Raw genomic sequence first — 6839 nt, forward strand, 5'->3', positions numbered from 1 at the left:
CCAAACTATCCGGTCTGCATCTCACGTGCCCACACTCATACGCCATATGGATTGTCTCGATCCACCCCCAGGATTGCTAGTGACCGCCTGGTCGGACAACGAACCTGCTCAGCCAGCTCCCCTAGCCGGCTCCTAATACCTTTTGGCTTGCAAGCCCCCCCCTCCCCCCAGGGACTATGCTGTACGCCAGACATCTCTGTGTGATTTACCAGCAGCCCTATACCCAAAACATACCATTTCTCCACTGTAGTAGATGGTCATTTTCTGCCCCTGCAGTGAGCAGCCGAGGAGCAGAGTTCCTCCAGGAAAATCCTGGGACGTGCCTAGGATGTCTGCCCCTCAGTCAATCCTGCAGGCAGACAGAGATCGTCCCATCTGGGTCACCAAATTGATGCGCAGATAGACTCCACAACTCGAAAGTTGTAAAGTAGGTATGCTTTATTCGGTGCCGAGGCGCATGGGGGATCACTCCAAAGGCATGAGCACCGTCAGCAGTACTTTGCTTGGATTATATCGGGTTACAAGTTACATATTCATTAAGTTGCCTAACATGCCTATACATATTCATAGCCTATCCCCGGAATCATTTGCATAGTCCTTAGTCATCAATATGTAAGCTTGCGTCAGCGCAGTGCCTCCTGGTAGTCGTGGGCCGGGGTCTCAGAGATTTTGGCCAAGGTCTCCAGTGAGTAACTAGTCTTCCTCAGTATTGCACTTTTCACCTTTGTTGTCGAAAGCATGCTCACTGGACTCCTGGACTTCGCCCAAGCCTCATAGCTGGTCTCAGACGGTTTCAGGGGTCCAGAGCAAGAACCAAGTCAGGTTGCTTCCTTTTTTCAGTAGCCTGTATCCTTGTTTTTGGTTTCCTAAGCATAATAAATGTTGAGCAAGCAATCAAGTGAGCAATGCAAGCTTTTTACACAAAACCCTTAACCCTTGATTTCCTTCTATCACCCCAGGATCCTCCGCACCGGATCAGGATCCAGCTCCGGAAGGGCCACCTGGAGAGGAAACCTAGGGATCCCATTCCTGACCCCATTCCCAGCGGAGGGGAGGAGAAGGACGAGGAATTCCTGAAGGGCCCGGCTCTGGAATTGCTGGCTCTGGCTGCGCTCCCAGAGAAGCCAGATGCGCTCACGGCTTCTCCGGAGCTGAAAACTGGGAAGAGGCTGAGCCTGGAATTCCTGCATTTCCTGCATTTCCTGTGCCATCCCATGGGATGCTACAATCCCATCCTGACATTCCTGTGTCTCCAGTGGCTACTGGTCTGAGCCCGGGGGGCTCCTGGTGGCTGGGGAGGTGGCCCCAGGGTTAGCCCTGATACAGAAAATCCTGGCCTGTGGAGCTGGAGCCAGAGCCAGAGTGCGGCTCGGGAAGGAGCTGGGGGACAGGATCCAGGGGGACGGTGTTGGGAATAGGGGGATTTCTGGGAATGGGGGGATTTCTGGGAATAGGGGGACTCCTGGGGATGGGAGCACTGTCAGGAATGGGGGCACTGTCAGGAATGGGGGCAGCCACGGGAATGGGGGAACCTCAGGGAAATGGGACACCATCAGGGATAGGGACCCCTCCAGGAACAGGGATGCTTTTGGGATCAGTAATCCCTCTGGGAACAGGGACTCATCTGGGAATGGGGACACCATCAGGGATAGGGACCTCTCTGGGAACAGGGATCTGCAGGACCCCTTCAGGGACAGGGACCCTTTTGGGAATAAGGACCCTTCTGGGAACAGGGAGCTGTGGAACCCCCCTGGGAATGGGGACACCTTTGGGGACAGGGACCTCTCCAGGAAGAGGGACCCCCCTGGGCATGGGGACACTTCCAGGGACAGGGACCCCCATAGGAATCGGGACCCATCTGGGATCAGGGACTCCTCCTGGCCCATCCCAGAGCCACCAGACCCCCCTGGGAATGGGGATCCCCCTGGGAATGGGGACCCCCCTGGGAACCCCCCAGGCCTGCTGGCCGAGCTGCTGGCCGCTGGCTACTCCATGCTGGCCCAGCAGAGCCTGACCAGCCCCTCCCACCCCTGGGATGAGGAGCTGGAGTCGGGATTGGTGCTCCTGGGATCCCAAATGCCCCCCCCCGTGGCTGGCCTGGCCCAGGCCTGGCAAGCCACAGGGCCCCTGCTAACCCCAGACCCCCTCAAAAGCCCCCAAAGCCCCAAAGCGCCCCCCAAAAGCACCTCCTAAAAGACCCAAAGTGTCTCCCAAAACCTCCCAAGCACCCCCCAAAGCTGCCAAGGCTGGACCCCAAAAAGCCAAACCCCCATATGTTGCTGTTGAGCCGCTAGCAAAGAACCCAGTTCTCAGTGGCAAGAAGGAAAAAGACCTTTATTGTTTTGATTTCATCATATATATAGAGTTTTCAAAGGTCACCCAGATTGGTCAGTCAGAAACCTCCCCCTAGGCCTGATTGGCCAGGCCTGCACCGACCAGATCTTGGGACACTGTTTTTAATAACATCCAAACTTTATCTTTATTTATAAAACACAAAAGGAATTCTCATGGGAAAGACCTGTGCTAGCCACACCCATAAGCCTCAAAGTGCCCCCCAAAAGCCCCAAAGTGCCCCCCAAGGCTTCCAAGGCCAGACCCTTAAAAGCCAAATCCCCCAAGGCCAAGTTGGGGAAGACCCCAAAAGCGAAGCCCCCCAACATTGGGGACGTTTTCACTTTGGGGGACTCAGACACCAAGGTCCCCCCCCCATTGTCCTGTGGCCGGGGGGGGCCTGCACCCCCCACCCCAAAACGGGGGTGCCCCCAAAGGTGCTGCTGGGTGGCCCCAGGACCCCCTTCACCATCTTCAGTAGAGAGTCCTCCTTCCCCCCTCGGGGGCCATTCCTGGCTCTGCAGGGCCCCCAAAATCCCGAGAAGGGTCAAGTCCTGGATCAGGGTGAGTGGGAATGGGGGAAGGGAAGTTTGGGAATTTTTGGGAGGGAAAGTTTTGGGGGGAGGGGGAATGAGGGAGAGGGAATCTTTTGGAGGAGTGGGAAAGGTTGGGGGTACTGTGGGGAGGGAAATTTGGGGAGGGAGATTCGGGGGAGAGAAAAAGTTTTGGGGGAAAGGTTTGGTGGGGAATGTTTGGGAAGGGAAATTTGGGGGGTAAGCTTTGGAGGGGAATTGGGGAGAGGAAAGTTTTGGGGGAAAGTTTGGGAAGGGAAATTTGGGGGAAAAGCTTTGGGGAGAAAAAGTTTGGGGGGAATTTTGGGGGAAAGGAAAAGGTTTGGGGGAGGAAAAGTTTGGGAGAGGAAGGAAAATTTTAGGAGGAAAGTTTTTTTGGGGGGAAAGTTTTGGGATGGGAAAAGCTGGGGGGGAAATTCAGGGGGAAAACTTTGGGGAGGAAGAAAAAGTTTTGGGATAGAAATTTGGGGCTGAAACCCCAAACCCAGCCCTGTCCCCGTTTGTCTCCCCCTTCCAGGTGACATTCAGCAATGACAACGACACTGAAAACTCCAAATTCTCCCTGGAGCCCCCCGGAACAGCTCCTGTTCCCAGAGGGTGCAGCCCCCAAAAACCCCTGGGAATTCCCTGGGACTGGGGGCCCGGCCCCAGTAGGGGTGGCCCTGGAAGGACCTGGAGAAAAGGGGAGGGACCCCCCAAAGGGGGGGTCTGGAAAAGAGGGGGGGAAAAGGGAATCCCCCAAATAGAAACCCTGGAAAAGGGGAAACCCCAAAAAGGCTCTGGAAAAGAGGGGAAAACAGGGGATCCTCCAAATGGAAGCTGTGGAAAAGAAGGAAAAAAGGGGCACCCGCCAGGCCGGGGGTCCCTGGGAAAAGAAGGAGAGGGGGACACCCCAAAGTGGAATTTTGGAGGAAAAGAGGAAATGGGAATTCCCTGGGATTGAGGAGCAGGAAACCCTGAAGCCCGTAGAGGAGGAGGAGGAGGAGGAGCTGCAGCTCAGCTTTGAGCTCCCCCCAGAGCCCCAGGGGGAGTTTGGGGGGATTTTGGGTGGTCCCCCCCCTCTGTGACCCCAAAACTGCCCCATTTGTGTCCCCCTTTTCCAGGTGGGGCCAGCTAGGACATCCCGAAAAAGGGGGACAATGGGGACCAGAGGGAGCGCCCAAATCCAGAGGGATCTGGCCCCTCGGCCCAGCCTGGTGAGCACCTGGAATTTGGAGCATTTGGGGGGGCAAAGCTCCAGCTGGACATGTCCTGACTTCTCCAGGAGTTTTCCTTTTATTTCCCACAAATTTTCCTCCCTTTTCCCACAAGTTTCCTCCTCCCAAACTTTTCCTTTCCCCAAACTTTTGGTTTTTTCTCCCAAAATTTTTCCCCCCAAACTTTTCCTCCCCCAAATTTTCCTCTTCCCCCCAAACCTTTCCCCCTCCCCCCAAACTTTTTCCCTCCAAACTTTTTCTTTCTCCCCACACTTTTCCTCCTTCTCCCAAACTTTTCCTCCCAAGTTTTCTTTCCCCAAACTTTTCCTTCCCCCAAGTATTTTCCCTTTCCCATGAATTTCCACCTCTGAAACTTTTCCTTTCCCCATTTTTCCCCATCCCCTCCTGGTTTTCTCCCCCTTTTCTCCCCCTTCCCCCCTTTTTCTCCATCCTTTTTCCCCCATTTCCCATCCCTTATTTCCCCCTCCCACTTCTCTCTCCAAAACATTTCCCCACCCAGAACTTTTCCCCCAGGTTTTCCTTTGTTCCCCACATACACACACCCTGCTTTACCCCCCCCCCGGCCCCACTGTCCCCCCCGGCCCCCCTGATCCAACTGTCTCCACTGTCCCCTTGATGCCTAAAACAGGGCTTACCTGAAACAGAGGCCAAGACAAAGTTAGGAGAATAAAAAGCAGATCAATTTATTAAAGGCCTTTATGTACATTTGGGGCAGACAGAGCCTACTTGAGAGACTACACCCAGAATGGATGGTGAGTCATGAGATCTTCACCTTTTATAAGTTCTGTCTCTTAACATATCATGCCTCAATTCTCTAATAACACCTTCAGGTGATGATATCAATCACTCCAAGCTTGCTCCCCCCAATTCACTATTGTTTACATAATTTGAGGCTCTGAGGCAGCAAAGTGTTCTTGGATTTTCCAACTGAGAGGAATTGTTTTGTCTAAAATGCTGGGAACAGAGGGTTTTAGCACTTTATATGGAGCATAGAGCTACACACCAAAACTACAGATGCATGAAAAATAAAAGCGAAAAATCCTTAAGGCATCACCCTCACTGTCCCCTCCTGTCCCCTCTGACCCCACTGTTCCCTCCTGTCCCCCCCGTCCCCACTGTCCCCCAGGTGACCTGGACACTGTCCTGTCCCTCCTGCAGGAGGCGCTGTCCTGGAGGAGTCCAACCAAGCAAACAGGCAGAGTGAGAGCCTGAAGAAGTCTGGACGATTTAAGAAAGAAAGAAATAAAAGAGACACCCTGTTGTATCACGGTCCGGGAGGGTGGCATAGGCCGGCTCCCCCCTGGACCGGGTCTCTGGTTCTTGTAAATCCCACCGGATCCGGGGCGGGCGGCCCCCGAGGTTCTGTGGCATGGTGGCAGTCTTCCAACCGCGTCAATTCAAGCAGGAAAATAGTGATACGAAGGAAGAACTGGACTCCATCTCTGTTCTACTAGGGATGTTTATTTGGGGCAACGGGAAAAGGGGTGCAGGGAAAAAGAAGGGGGAAGGGACACAAGGCAGGGAGGGGATGCTAGCAGCCCAGAGATGGAAAGACCACGAGGTAATCCAGGCTCTGCCTTTTAAGGGGATGGAGAGGGGGCAGGGGCTGGCTCTCTCTGAGCCAGTCCCAGGAGGACAAAGGGAAGATGGGCAGGAGGGTACACACCAATAGGTTTTGAGGTACAGCAGAGCATATTTCAAAATTAACCAATGGTATACAGAGCAGAGGCACAAAGGAGCACATGGAATCCTAAAACCCACATTGCTACAACACCCGACCCCAGGTGAGCAGCTGGGAACATAGAAATGGGGGCTCAAATGTCAGCAGAAGAAAAGTTTATTTTGGACATTCTGCTGTGAATTTTTAAAAAATGTTATTTGTGCAAGGTGTGAAAGTTATGGTGAAAAGAGAGAGGCAATAGAAAAATGTTCTACGTGTAAAAGAAGAGGAATGCAAGTTATAGTACAGCAGATTGAACCTGGCATGGTGCAGCAAATCCAAACTGTGTGTCCAGAATGCAAAGACTGAAGTGAAAGAATAAATCCAAAGGACAAGTGTGACAATTACAATGGCAATAAGGTTGTAAGAGAAAAGAAAAAGTCATACAAGTTCATGTTGACAAGGCTATGAAAGATGGTCAGATAGAAAAGGTGACCAAAAGCCTGATCTGGAGCCTGGTAAGGTTATAATTGTGCTTGATTAAAAGAATCACAATCTCTTTCAGAGATGATGGCATGACTTAATCACAAAATTGAAAATTCAACTCTCCAAAGCTTTCTGTAGTTTCCAAAAGACAATTGAAACTCGAAACAACAAAGTTCTTGTCATATCTGCTAAGCCAGGCGCAGTGATGAAACATAATAACCTAAAGTGTATCTACAATGAAGGAATGCCTGTCTACAAATCTCCAATGGACTAAAGCAGCCTGAATATACAAATTTTGGTTCAGTTTCCAAAGCACTACTAGCTTCCAAGGGAGAAACTGGTGGAAATACATGTCATTTGTGGTTGAAAAGCAAAAAGGGGGAATTGTGGTAAGATAGGAAAAGGCTGCGGGCAACCTAGACCTAAATAAGCTACAGCTGTGCCCCTAAACAAGCGAGATAAACAACTTTGTTAGCGAATGAAGCAGAGAATGCGGATGTGTCTGACTAATTAGAAAAGGCACCTGTGGGTAGTTTACTAACTGACTGTAATGTAATAAGAAACACCTGTTAT

At 52.0% G+C, this 6839-nt stretch overlaps 1 pseudogene; it reads left to right on the forward strand.

The window, feature by feature from the left end:
* Positions 1–1957: 1957 nt before the first annotated feature.
* Positions 1958–6633, forward strand: LOC146421805 (dnaJ homolog subfamily A member 4-like; annotated as a pseudogene).
* Positions 6634–6839: the final 206 nt, after the last annotated feature.

This window comes from Lichenostomus cassidix, unplaced genomic scaffold, assembly GCF_008360975.1.
Source record: "Lichenostomus cassidix isolate B80296 unplaced genomic scaffold, HeHo_3.0 HiC_scaffold_901, whole genome shotgun sequence".
NCBI lineage: Eukaryota > Metazoa > Chordata > Aves > Passeriformes > Meliphagidae > Lichenostomus > Lichenostomus cassidix.